The sequence below is a fragment of the Carcharodon carcharias genome, chromosome 20, assembly GCF_017639515.1.
Source record: "Carcharodon carcharias isolate sCarCar2 chromosome 20, sCarCar2.pri, whole genome shotgun sequence".
Lineage (NCBI taxonomy): Eukaryota > Metazoa > Chordata > Chondrichthyes > Lamniformes > Lamnidae > Carcharodon > Carcharodon carcharias.
In genome coordinates this window covers 79,855,816-79,870,360 of record NC_054486.1, presented here as the reverse complement: position 1 = coordinate 79,870,360, position 14,545 = coordinate 79,855,816, and the positions used below count along the sequence as shown (strand labels likewise).

General features: G+C 42.3%; 1 protein-coding gene across 1 annotated transcript in view; it reads right to left on the bottom strand.

Moving 5' to 3' along the window:
• The window catches only part of mdga2a (MAM domain containing glycosylphosphatidylinositol anchor 2a), a 912,278-nt gene that overhangs the window by 458,834 nt on the left and 438,899 nt on the right, over positions 1-14,545 (bottom strand). The gene's annotated exons all lie outside the window — the stretch shown is intronic.

Here is a 14,545-nt window from a genome sequence, read left to right as displayed (position 1 = left end):
TTATTCCATTCTGCTTCTAATAATTCAGAGCTTCGTGAAATGGTTTGTCTTAAATGGAAATAGATCACAGAAAATAGGTTCCTCTTGTTCCAGATGGATGGGTTGCACCTGAAATGAGCTGGGACCTTGCAGGCAGGTTAACTAGTGCTGTGGGGTAGAGTTTAAACTAATTCATCAGTCGGTTGGGCACCAAGATGTAATATTAAAATCTAGGAACCAGGAGCACAGAAAACAGGGAGAAACTAGAAATAATACAGAATTCGGTGGAATCATTGAAAATACAAAGACTAAGTTAGGTTTGGACTACATCAGTGGCTTCTAATGGGGGCAAAGAGGGTCTTGCCTGTTAGCAGGAGAACCAGCAAGAGCTCTGTGTCACTTCTTTTCAGAAAGGCCTGCCAAATTAAGTGCCAATCAGGCACTTAATTGGGCAGCGACGGGCCTTCCCCAGGATCATGGATGCCAGGGGTGGAAGTCCGGCTTGCCGAGAGCTGCCAGTCAGAAGCTGGCATCTTTTCATTGCTCAGCAAGGCCACTGGAGAAGCGATGGCTGCTGCTAATACTACACCTCCCAAGGCCCAGGATCACTGATGAATAAGAGCACAGGTGAGTGATGGTGGAAGGTGGTTTGTGGGGTGGGGACTTTGGGGGAGGGGTCAGCAGAAAGAGCAGAGGCTGTACTCTCAGCACACCGCCGCCCCCCCCCCCCCCCCCACCCCCACCATCCCACCTTCCTGATGCCCAATCCCTCGTTCAGGCACTGAGTCCCTTTGAACAAGTGACACCCCCTGGAAGCCCACAAGCAACCCCAGAAGGGTTTAAGTGGGCATTAATTTAATTGCTTTTAATTGCTGGACTTAATCGTGGCAGAGGCAGAAAGGCGCTGGGGTCCCTGCGCACCACCCTGCCTTCTGAAGAAATGCACCCTCCACCAAATTTGTGAAGGAGGAGGGTATTAAATTCCTCCCCATGTGTGTAAATGCACAAAGTGTAGTTAATAAGGTTGGTGAGCTGCAGGTGCAAGTAGCCACGTGGAAATATGATTTACTATTCATAACTGTGGTAGGTCCAAAAAAGGGGGGGATTGGAATCTTAATATTACTGGGTATAAGGTATTTAGGAAAGGTAGGAAAGAGAAAAAGAAAGAGTTCCAATTTTGATTAAGGAAAATATTTCAGCGCTGGAAAGGAAGAATATCCTTGAAGGGCCAAGACAAAATCTGCTTGGTTGGAGCTGGGCAACAAAAGGAGTTTTTTATGCTGCTTATTTTATTTTATACACTACCAAATAGTGAGAAGGAGACAGAGAAATAGATTTGTTAATTACTGACTATAGTGTTAATAGAATGCTTTAACTACCCTAATATTGAATGGGGCAATAATTGTATTAAGGACAGAAAGGGGAAGATTTTCTTTGATCAGTATGTACATAGAATCACAAGGAAACACACAGAATTATTGGAGCACTGGAGGCAGCCATTCTGCCCATCTGGTCTGTGCTAGCTCTCCATGGGAGCAGTTCGTCTAGTGCAGCCCTCTGTCTCTTCTCGTAGCCCTGCACTTTCTTCATTTTCAGATAATAATCCAATTTCCTCTTGAATGCCTCCACTAAACCTGCCTCCTTCACACTCTCAGGCAGTACATTCCAGATTCTAACCATTCACTGTGTGAAAAAGATTTTCCTCATTTAGCCATTGCTTCTTTTGCTAATTGCCATAAATCTGTTGTTCTCGATCCTTCCACCAATGCGAACATTTTTTCCCTATCTATCCTGTCTAGGCCCCTCATGATTTTGAACACAAATCTCCCCCCAACTGTCCCTTCTCCAAGGAAAACAGTCCCAACTTCTCCAATCCATCTATGTAACTGAAGCTCCTCATCACTGGGACCATTTTTGCAAATCTTTTCTGCACTCTCTCTAATGCCTTCACATCTTCACTAATGGGTGGCACCCAGAACTGGATGCAACGCTCCAGCGTTTTATCCAGAACATAACATAACTTCCTTGCTTTTATACTCTATGCCCCTATGGATAGAGCCTAGGAAGCTGTATGCTTCATTAACCGCTTGCTCAGCCTGTCCCACCACCTTCAAAGATTTATGCACATATACCCCAAGGACCCTCTGCTCCTGCAGCCCCTTTAGAATTGTACCTTTTATTTTATATTGTCTTTCCACATTCTTCCGACCAAAATTAATCACTTCACACTTCTCTGCATTAAATTTAATCTGCCACTTGTCCGCCCATTTCACCAACCTATGTACTTTTGAAGTGCTACACTATCCCCTCTCAGTTCACAATGCTTCCAAGTTTTGTATCATCTGCAAATTTTGAAATTGTGCCCTGTAAACCAAGATCTAGGTCATTTATATATATCTGGAAGAGCCAATTTTGGTCATTCTCCAAATTTTCTTGTACCGCCCGCAATGATGTCTGCTGTTGGTAGGACCGGAAAATCCCACCCTTGATCCCTATCTCCTTTGTCACCCTGGGAGCTCTGGATTTGTTTGCCCTGCTTTTCCACTTTGTGGGAATATATCTTGCCTGTGCCCGAACTTTCTGTTCTCTTAAGGCAGCCCATTGTTCAGATACCCTTTTGCCTGGCAACCTCTGATTCTAACTGATCTGGGCCAGCTCTACTCTTAACCCCATTAAAGCCGGATTTCCCTCAGTTAAGTTAAGTTAAATTATTCTGACTCTGGATTGTTCCTATTCCTTTTCCATAATCAACCTAAACCTTATGGTACAATGATCAATGCCCCCTAAATGTGTCCTTAGCAACACTTGATCCACTTGGCCCACCTCACTCCCAAGAACCGGATCTAGCAGTGTCTCATTTCTCCTCCTTCTTGTCCAACAAGGAAGGAGACGTTGCTGGAGGAAAGAAGTGAGTCAATTGGAGAATATTCCTTTACGAAGCATCTTGAGAATAGTGGTCATTGTTTAGTAAAGTTAGTTGTGGAGATGGTATGCATATACAGTTTTAAAAGGCAATTACTAAATTACCATATTTTAGACTTGTTAGCAAAATTGAAGCCTATGGGATCAAAATGGTAATAGCACCATTGATACACAACTGTCTAAGTGATAAAAAACAAAGAACTGAAAGACTGTTTCAGACTAAAGGGAAATACATATTGGAGTTCTTCAGTTTTCACTAGGGCTACTGCTGTTTTTGATACACGTCAACAACTTGGACTTGGGGGTAAAGAACGCAAGTTCAAAATTTGCAGGTATGAAACCTTGAAATGTAGTAAACAGTGAGGAAGATTGGAGTAGACAGGCTGATGGAAAGGGCAAACACAGGGCAGATGAGATTCAATGCAGAAAACTGTAAGGTGAAACAATTAGTAGGAAGTATGAAGAGAGGCAACATATGCTAGGTTGTACAATTTAAAGAATACGCAAGAGAGAGGGAGGCCTAAGGTGTTTGTTTTAAGGAGGCAATATCGGTTAACAATGCAGTTAATAAAGCATATAAAATCCTGGGATTTATAAATAGAGGTTTTCTAGGACTCGGTTCCAGTTGGTTTAGAAGATTTTAAGCTCCCTAGCCCTCACCCTTTATACCCACTCACCCACCACCCATCCCCCATGGCTTGTCATTCTTTCCTTGCCAACTCAATGGAAACTCATGTCCTCCAGTCACCCCCTCATTCCCCCATGCCAACTCACCAAGTATCCACAATGGGCAGACCACAGGAGCCATGTGCAGATGAAAAAAATAAACTTCTAAAAATCTAAATACAACTCTCATCATACAGACTTGATAGTGAACAAACTTCCATTGATGAAGACACCAAAGCTTTTAAATCTCCTCAAATGGTTAATCTCTTATAAAAGAAAATTAAACTTCCATTCATATGCCTAATTCATTAATAGCCTCCAAGATGTCAATGAAACTGTGAACTCAGAACTGCCACTGAGATAATTGTAGCTTTTGAAGATCAGCCAAGCATTCATGATAAATAGCCCTTAGGGAAATTACAATAAATAACTTTATTGAAAGTGCTAGAACAGATGCTACACCAGCTTGCCTGAAAATCAAAGTTGTCTAGCAGAGGTTTCTTTTTTTAAAGTAATCACTGATAGCTGCAGACAGGTTTTTTACAGTTTAAAGAATGAGAGTTAAAAAATCGTCAGATCATGACAGTTATACAGACTTTAATAACCCTTCATGAGTATTTATAACTACTCCATCAATTTGTGACTCTCGCACTGCTGGTTAAGGCTCTTGCAGCTGCAAAATGGGCTGAGTTCAGGTTTATCTCCTGTGTGATTCACACTCCGCCCCCTACCCCCTAATGGCAAAAATGGGATCTGCCAAAAATGTGCCTGGACTTCAGCATCCAGATCCCACCCACCATTTTTCAATGTCTCCACAAAAATCCAGCCCATGGAGTACAAAAGCTGGGGATTTATGCTGATGGTGCAATCCTGTCACAATGAAGTACATTCTCTAATTGTAATTGACAGCAGCTTTAATAATTGGGGAAGGGCTAGGGCCTTATTCTTAAGTATATACAAGAACTGGTTTCCATCTGTGTGGGGGAAAGGAAAAATAAATACATGCCTGTGTTCTCTGAGTTTTTTTGAATAAACCCACATGAAGGAAAGATTGGCTCCAGGTTCCTCCTTTATTCAGCAGCGAATTATAACAGTTTTGTTAACCATTCATAAGACACTAGTTCAGCCACAGCTGGAGTATTGTGTCAAATTCTAGGCACCTACATTTTTGGAAGGATGTGAAGGTTTTGGAAAGGGGTGAGAAGAGATTTATTGGAATGGTTTCATGGATGAGAGATTGCAGTTACATGGATAGGCTGGACAAGCTGCTATTGTTCTCCTTAGGGGAGGGAAGGCTAATGAGTGACTTGATAAGGGTGTTTAAAATCATGAAGGGTTTCAATAAATTTAAATAAAGAGAAACAATTCCCAAACTGAAACTAAAGGGCAGATAACGAGAGGGCACAGATTTAAGATGATTGGCCAGCTGACAGGAGGAAAACCATTTTTTATGCAACAAATAATAAGGATTTGAAACACCTGATTAGGTGGTGGACACAGATTCAATAGTAGTCTTCGAAAGAGTGTTGGATAATTACTGGAAGGAGAAAGAAATTGCAGATTTCCCAAATATGGGAAAGACTGGGGCAGTGGGACGAACCGGAGGTAGACTCGATGGGCCAAATGTCCTTCTTCTGTGCTATGATTTTATAGTTAGTTAGATGGCTCTCCAGGCAAAGTTTCACACCAGTAAAGATATCTAAAATGTTTAAGCATATGTGGAAAATTGCCATTTGGCTTGGGTCCAATACAACTTGCAGAAGGATCTGAAATCTCAAAACAACAATGTTTAAAGGCAAAATATGGCATGTTCCAACTGTTCTTTCAGTTGTCGGGTCACCTCCCTTGACATCATCCTATAAAGAACAACTGGCAATGACTGATCCATCATACAAATCACCAACAGCTGTACAAAATGAACATTTAAGGGATATTGGGATAATGCAAGAAGGTGGGTTGAATTAGAAGAGCTGGCCTGATCTTGTTGAATGGCAGAGCAGACTAAAAGGACCAAATGGTCAGCTCCAGCTCCTATTTCTTATACTCTTATGTTAAATCTCTTATGTAATCATAATCAACAATAACTTGCAATTATATAGACCCATTTACACAGAAAAACACAGGTTCATCATGGAAGTATAAGGAACAAAAATGGATGTCGAGCCAAGAGTGAGGCATTAGAATGGGTGACCAAATCTATGAATAAAGACGGATTTAAGGAAGGAGGGGGAGGGGGCGGGGAAGAGAGGCAGAGGAGTTTAAGGCAGGAATTCCAGAGTGTAAAGCATAAGTAGTTGAAGACACAGTTGCCAAACCTCATCCCACCCATGAATGACATTTCATGCTTTTTCTTAATCCTGCCAGGGCTCCCGGCCTGCCCCCTAAGTTTGGACGGGCAGGTCCATTAATGATATTAAATACTTTTTAAATGGCCTCAATTGGCCATTGACAGGTCAGCGAGCACACAGCTGATTCAGCTGCGCCCCCACCAACCTGAAAATGGAAATGACACGAGGTGACGTCGGGAGTTCCGCCTGACATTATCCCGCGTAATTTTACACATCAGTGAGTGGGCCCCACCCGTGCTAGCACACTAGAAGATCTTCCCCTACACACCTAATTATAAAGTCTAGAATCCTGTATGCTTTATTAATCACTTTCTTAACCTTCGATGATTTATGCACAGAGGTCCCTCTGCCCCTGAATCACTTTAGAATTGTACCCTTCATTTTATATTGAATTTCCTAAATCTTTCTACTGAAATGAATCACTTTGCACTTAATTTTATCTATCATTTGTCCGCCCATCTTACCAGCCTATGTTCTTTTGAAGTTTAACATTGTCCTCCTCACTGTTCACAATATTCCAAGTTTCGTATTATTTGCAAACTTTGAAGGTAGCACACACTCAAGACTAGATATTTAATATAGATCAAGAAAAGCAGGGGTTCTAACACCGACGCCTGGGGTACCCTGCTATATACCTTTCTCCCCACCCCCACCACCCACCCCCCCAAAGCCCCGCACCCCCTGTTCCAAAAGCAACTGTTATCTGTTTCCTATTCTTCAGCCAATTTCATACTCATGCTGCTGTTGTCCCTTTAAGTCCAGAGGTCCAGAACTCAAACTTGGCAGACAAGTCTATAAGGTGGCACTTTGTCAAATACCTTTTGGATGCCCATATACATCACATGAATAACATTACCCTCATCAACTCTCTATTACTTAATCAAAAAACATAAGCAAATTCGTTGAATGTGAAATAAAACAGAAATTGCTGGAAATACTCAGCAGGTCTGGCAGCATCTGTAGAAAGAGAAACAGAGTTAACGTTTCAAGGGAAACATGACTCTGCTTCCCAAAATGAAAAAAACAGTTAAAACTGGGAAATAAGAATACTGGTCTGAACTGGTCTTGTATACCTTAAATTGGAACACTAATAAAAACTGGGAAATAAAAGTATTGGTCGGAACTGTTATTTCCTTCTCTGTCAGAACTGAAAGTAGAAATGTGATGGATTTTATGCTTTTGAAAGAGGGGAGGAGGAAGAAGAACAAACGGGAAGTTTTAGGATAGGATGGGAGAGATTAAATGACAAAGATGTCATAGGACAAAATGCAAAGGGAGTGGATGACTTTCGTAAAGAAGCAAAGTATTTGTTTGTCATTTGTTTGAATTCTTTGTCATTTAATCTCTCTCGCCCTGTACCCTATCCCAGAGCTTCCCATTTGTTCTTGTTCCCCTCCCCACTTTCAACAGCATAAAACTCATCAAATTTCTATCTTCCTTCAGTTTTGAAGCAGGGTCATTTCTATTCAAAATGTTCACTTTATTTCTCTCTCCATCGATGCTGCCAGACCTGCTGAGCAGTGCCAGCATTTTCTGTCTTTACTTCAGATTTCCAGCATCCACAGTATTTTGCTTTCAATATAGTTAAACACAATTGCCCTTAACAATTCAATGCTGCCTTCCATAATTAATCTGCATTTGTCCAAGTGACTGTCAATTTTATCCTGAATTATGCAGCAAAGTTTAATGTTTGCAACAGGGGTTTTGCCCACCGACTGAAGAACCAGCAGGAGCCCCGTATCACCTCCATTGGTGAAAGCCCACTAGTATTAAGTGCCCATCAGCTACTTAAGTAGTCAGCGTCAGGCCTTCACCTAGATTAAGGACCTCGGGGATAGATATCCAACCCCATGAGAGCTGCCAACCAGTCAGAGGCCTGCAGCATTCCACTGCTGTCAGCTCCACAGGACCACTGGCAGCTGCTGGTAACGCACCAACCAGAGGCCGAGGATCATTGAGGAACCCTAGGCCAAAGCTTAGTGAGTGTGGGATGGGGATTGTGGCAGGGGAGTTGCAGGAGAGGGAAGGGGAGGGGGATTGTTGGCAAGAGCAGGGGACTGGTTTTCAGTAGGGTCCACCTTCCCAAGGCCAGGTCCCTCATTAAGTGCTTGACAATGAGGGAGCACACCCTCCCTCCTGGAAGCCCACATCCAAACGAAACAGGGTTTCCTTTTTGGGCTTCCCAGGTGGCGACTCCCCTGCCTGCTGTTGGTTCAATAACAGAGATGGTGGGATGCAGTCCCTAAGTGGGCATTAATTGCTAACTTAAGGGCCTCCGTTAGCATCCGGGTAGGAAGCCTGCCCATGAGCCTTTCTGCCCTGGACTTAATCGAGCGGAGGTGGGAAGGCGATGGGTTCCCCACTCCAGACCTTCCCAACCGATTAAATGCCCCAGCCACCAAACTTGCTGCTATAGGGGGCATTAAATTCCACCAATAGTTTCTGAAAGCCTCCTCACCACCAAGGTAACTGGCCTGTAGGGCAGAATTTAATGCACTTCCTGAGGCAAGTTTGGAAGCAGGGGGTGATTTACAGGGTGGGTGGATACCACACCACCTTCCTGTGTCTGCCCTGATTAAGTCTGTGGTAGGAAATCTTGAGGATGTTGTTCCACTCCGCCCCCAATTGAGGCTCTTAATTGGGCTTTAATCCCCATTGAAAAGAGTTGGAAGATGATAGTGTTGTTGACTATGGCTATATCCATACGATATTTAAATTTTATCAAAACGTTTTAAAATCCGAACCATTAACTTAAATCTGCTGCCCCACCATGGATTGGCTCTAAGTCTGATTATTTCTGTTCTCAAAGTGAGAGCCACAGACTTAAAAATAAGTAACATTATGATGCTGAAATTAAAATACTGCATGAATGTAAGGGCGGATTCTCTCATCAGGCACTCGCAGGCAACAGTGACATTTACAGGTAGAATGATAACCCAATTTACCATCCAAAATGGAATCAAACCTTTTGAGTGTCTGGCCTTACAGATCCCACATAACTTAAGCAAGGTTATGGCTGATTGGCCTCCTTCTGCATTTGAATAGTCAATGCTATATATAAATTAGTTCAAGAACCTGATAACCTCCATACTTGACAGTTAGTGGGACACACCATCTGTTGGTTTATGCCAAATTCAAGTACATAACAGACTACATGTTTATAGCAAATGACATCAAAGTGTCACAGTGCTCATTATCAGGTTGTTAGGCTAGATCTTTGACGGACTGGCTGATGGTTTGACAAGTGTAAAAGACTTTTACCTGTCTTGACAAGTAGGTTTGCTTTGTTAATTCCCTTGAGTGATTATTAGAATCATGTATTAGTGAACTACTCCACAATAGAGCACTAATAGTTTGGAAACTGTTCAATAAGACCATAAATGGGTTTGAAAGATTCAGGTCAATATGGAATTAACTCCATATCAATCAGCCTATGTCATTTCCACAGAGCTTCTCTGTAAAGGCAATATATAGATGATGAAAGTGATAACAGCTGTTAAGCTATTTAAAGGATAGACATACGCTTGTAATAACCACACTTTAGGAACAATAGGTTGACCAGAATTATAGATTGTTGCAGGTAGGGATTTACAGAGTATAACAAGTATGTTTCAATCCAAGCAGAACAGCCTGACCCAGCGAGGAGAATCATTTATCTCTGTCACATTTGTGCATTGGGCTTGTGTCGGCAAGATCTGAGGGGAGAAAAACGCGCAGCAGCTCCAGAAATACATCTCTTCCTATTACTGACAGAAGAGTGAATGTGTGTGAAAGAGAGGGAACTGTTAGCTCAATTTATCTTGAAAGGAGAGGAAACTTTTACCCCTGAATGCTTCAGTAATATTGGGTGAATTTAATGGAGGCAATGGGGGTCTTGCCCATTGGCCAGAGAGCCAGTGTGAGCCCCTAGTCTCCCCTCTGGGAAGGCTTGCTGAATTAAGTACTGAATAGGCACTGAAAACCTTTGAAGGAGGGAACCCACCACCACCAGCCCCTGGAAGTCCACAACAAACCCTGACAGAGTTTGCTATTACAACTTCCCGTGTGGTGACTGACCTGCTCGCTGCTGGTTGAATACCCGCTGTGGCAGGATGAAGTTGTCAAGCTGTAATTAATTGTCCACTTAAGAGCCTCAATTGGTGGAGGTGTGGAAAGGCCATCCTCAAGCAACCCTGACGGGTTTGCTTTTTGGGCTTCCCACATGACGAGTCCCCTATCCGGCGCTGAATACCTGCGGCAGCAGGATGGGGCCCTTAATTGGAAAGTAATTGCTGATGATTTGACAAGTGTGAAAGACTTTTACCTATCTTGTCATTAATTGCCCAATAAGAGTCTCAATTGGCTGTGTCCACTGGCCTTCCTCGCCCAGACTTAATCAGGGCAGAGGTGGGAAAGTGTCCCCACCTTCCCATCTGATTAAAAGCACCCCCATCCCCCACCAAATTCGACACATGGGGTGGCATTAAATTCCAGCCATTATTTAGTAAATAATAGCAAAACTCTCATGCAGGTCATCCAATACATTTACTTTCCCTCCTAGATCAGTATTTTTACATGAATGTAAAGCACAACCATTCGGCCCAACCAGTCCATATCAGCTCCACTCAAGTCTCCTCCCATTCTTCCTCATCTAACTCTATCAGCATAACCTTCTCTTTCCTCCTCCCTCATACAATTTCTTTTTAGCTTCCCCTTAAATGCATCTTTATACTATTCACCTTGCATACTTCCTGTAGTAGAAAGTTCTATATTCTCACCACTCTTTAGGTAAAGAGATTCTTTGAATTCCCTATTTGGTTTCTTGGTGATTATCTTACATTGGTGGCCTCTAATTTTGCTATTCCTATAAAGTTATGTATGAAATATTATCTATAAACTTGGATAATCTTCTTTCTCTTTAAAAGGAGACTCTGGAGCTCTTTGAACTAACCTACCCTTGTCCACCAATCTGAGAGATCTTTTTATTGCTCTTCTGTGCATCCTACTTCCCAGCCAGTTTCCTATCTATGTCAGAAGGTCAGCCCCAATTCTATGTACCTCAACTTTAGCTATCAGTCTCTTGTGTGGAACCTATTGCACGTTACTTTCGATGTTTGACATGTATTTAGCCCTGTGTGGTCGCCTCACCCCTGGAATTACCATTATAAACCTTTTCTGCACCCTCTCTAAAAGCTTCATGTCCTTAAAACTGCATTGCCCAGAACTGGATACAATACTCTTGGTGAGATCGAACCAATGTTTTATAAAGATTCATCATAACTTCCTTGTTTTTCTACTCATGTCTCTATAAAGCCCAGGGACATGTATACTTTTTAAACCACTTTTTCAATATGCCCTGCCACCTTCGGCAATTTGTGGGATTCAGTGCCTAATCTTATCGGAAAAATTCTATATACAACATTCATTGATCCTCAATCCATGATCTTTGTCATTCTATGAAACAATACTTAGTTAGAAATGACCACCCTTTCACAGAACTATGCTGGTTCTCCTGAATTACTGATAACTTTCAAGTCTTCAATTATTTTGTCTCCGATGATGGACTTTAGCAATTTTCCAATTATTGATGATAGTCTCATTGGCCCGTAATAATTTACTTATATGTCTTCCTCCCTTTTTCAATTAAAGTGTAATCCTTATTATCCTTCAATGCCCTCAAACTAATCCTACACCTACCATCTTTTGGAAGATTATAGGTCATACATCTCCAATGTTTTCAACTATCTACATTGTAACAAAAAGGGTAGTTGCCTCTTCTTCCTCCTCCTCCTCATCTGCTCACTGTGTACCTTCCATATAGACTTTAGGAGAACACAAGATGGGCTGGTGAAATGGGCAGACAGTTGACAGATGAAATTTAATGCACAGAAGTGTTAAATGGTACATTTTGGAAGAACAAGGAAAGGCAGGCTGGTGAGATGGAAGCACAGGTGACAGATGAAATTAAGTGCAAAGTGATTCACTTCGGTAGGAAGAATGAGGAGAGGCAATATAAAATAAAGGGCACAATTCTAAAGGTGGTGCAAGAACAGGGAGACCTGTGGGTATATCCCACCAATTGCTGAAGATGGCAGGGCATTTTGAAAAAGTGGTTTAAAAAGTATACATGTCCCTGGGCTTTATAGAGGCATGAGTAGAAAAACAAGGAAGTTATGATGAATCTTTATAAGACATTGGTTCGATCTCACCAAGAATATTGTATCCAGTTCTGGGCAATGAAGTTTTAAGGACATGAAGCTTTTAGAGAGGGTGCAGAAAAGGTTTATAATGGTAATTCCAGGGGTGAGGCTACCACACAGGGCTAAATACATGCCAAACATCGAAAGTAACATGCAATAGACAGCGATAAGTGATTCCACAGCAAATTGATCAGATCAAAGCTCTGTAGTCTTGCCACAAACCGTTGTGAATGGTGATGGACAACTAAACAACTAACCAGAGAGGAGGAAGCTCCACAAATATCTCCGTGCTTATTGATGGGGAAACCCAGCACATCAGTGCAAAAAACAGTAATGAAACATTTGCATCTTCGGCCAGAAATGCTGAGTGGTGATCCAACTCAGCCTCCTCCTGAGGTCCCCGGCATCATAGAGGCCAGTCTTCAGGCAACCCAATTCACTCCACATGATATCAAGAAACAGCTGAAGGCACTGGATATAGTAAAAGCGATAACACCTGACAACAACTTGGAGGTAGTACTGAATTCTTGTACTCCAGAGCTAGCCTCGCCCCTAGCCAAACTGTTCCAGTATAAATATAATGCTGGAGTCTGCTTTACAATGTGGAAATTGCCCAAGTATATCCTGTACACAAAATGCAGGACAAATCCAATTGACCAATTACTGCTCAATTAGTCTATTCTTAAGGATCAGCAAAATGATAGAATGTGTCATTGACAGTGCTATTGAGTGGCACTTACTCAACAATGACCTGTCACCAACATTCAGTTTGGATTTCACTAGGGCTACTTGGCTCCTGACCTCATTACAGCCTTGATCCAACCTGGAAAAAAGAGCAGAGCTCATGAGGTGAGTTAAGAGTGACTATCCTTGACATCAAGCTACTATTTGATCAAGTGTGGCATTAAGGAGTCCTGACAAAATTGAAGTCAATGGAAATCAGGGAGAAAACTCTCCATTGGTTGGAGTCGCATCTAGCACAAAGGAAGATAGTTGTGGTTGTTGAAGGCCAGTCAGTTCAGCTTTGGGACATCATGTAGGTGTTCTTCAAGGTAGTGTCCTACGTCTCACCATCTTCAACTGCTTCGTCAGTGATCTTTCCTCCATCATAACATCAGAAGTGGGGATGATTGTTGATGATTTATGATGTTCAGTACCATTCACAATTCCCCAAATACTGAAGCAGTCCATGACTATGTGCAGCAAGATTTGGACAATATTCAGGCTTGGACTTATAAGTGCCAAGTAACATTCATGCCATACAAGTGCTAGGCAATGACCATCACCAACAAGAGAGAACCAATAATCATCTCCCCTTGACATTTAATAGCATTACCATCGCTTAATTCCCCCATCATCAACACCTTGGCGGTTACCATTGACCAGAAACTTAATGGGACCAATTACATAAATAGTGTGGCTACAAGAGCAGGTCAGAGGCTGGGAATTCTGTGGCAAATAATTCACCACCTGACTTCCCAAAGCCTGCCCACCATCTACAAGGCGCAAGTAAGGAGTGTGATGGAATACTCCCCACTTCTCTGGATGAATGCGTCTCCAGCAACACACAAGAAGCTTAACACCATCCAGGACAAAGCAGCCTGCTAGATCAGCACCCCATCTACCACTTTAAACATTCACTACCTCCACCATTTAAGCACAGTGGGAGCATATACAAGATGCAGAGCAGCAACTCAGCAAAGCTCCTTCAACAGCACCTTCCAAACACATGATCTCTAAGTGGACGTATAAGGACAGCAGACACAAGAGAACACCACCGCCTGCAAGTTCCCCTCCAAGCCACACACAATCCTGATTTGGAAATCTATTATTGTTCCACCACTATTGTTGGGTCAGAATCCTGGAACTCCTTTACTAAACAGCACTGTGGGTGTACCTATACCACATGGACAGCAGTGGTTGAAGAAGTTTCACTGCCACCTTCTCAAGGGCAATTAGGGATGTGAGGAAAATGCTGGCCTTGCCATCAATGCTCACATCCAATGAAAGAACAAAATAAAAGAGGGATTTCAGTTCTAGTGATAAATTGGAGAAGCTGGGCTTACTCTCCTTAGGGAAGAGAAGGTTGAGAGGATATTTACTAGAAGTGCTCAAAATCAAGGTGGGTATAGACAGAGTAGCTAGAAAGAAACTGGTGCCATTGGCAGAGGATTGAATATCAGAAGACACCAATTTAAAGTGGCGGCAAAAGAACCAATGGTGACATGAGGAAAAACTTTTTTTACGCAGTGAGTTGTTAGGATCAGAAATGAACTATTTGAGAATTTAGTGGAAGTAGGAAATATCAGGGCTTTCACAAGTGGATTGGGTAAGAACCTGAAGAGAAAAGATTTATAGGGCTATGAGAATGTGCGAGGGAGTAGGATTAGCTGAGTTGTTTTTGCAGAGGACACAGACATACCTCGCTCTGTAACATTCTATGATTCAATC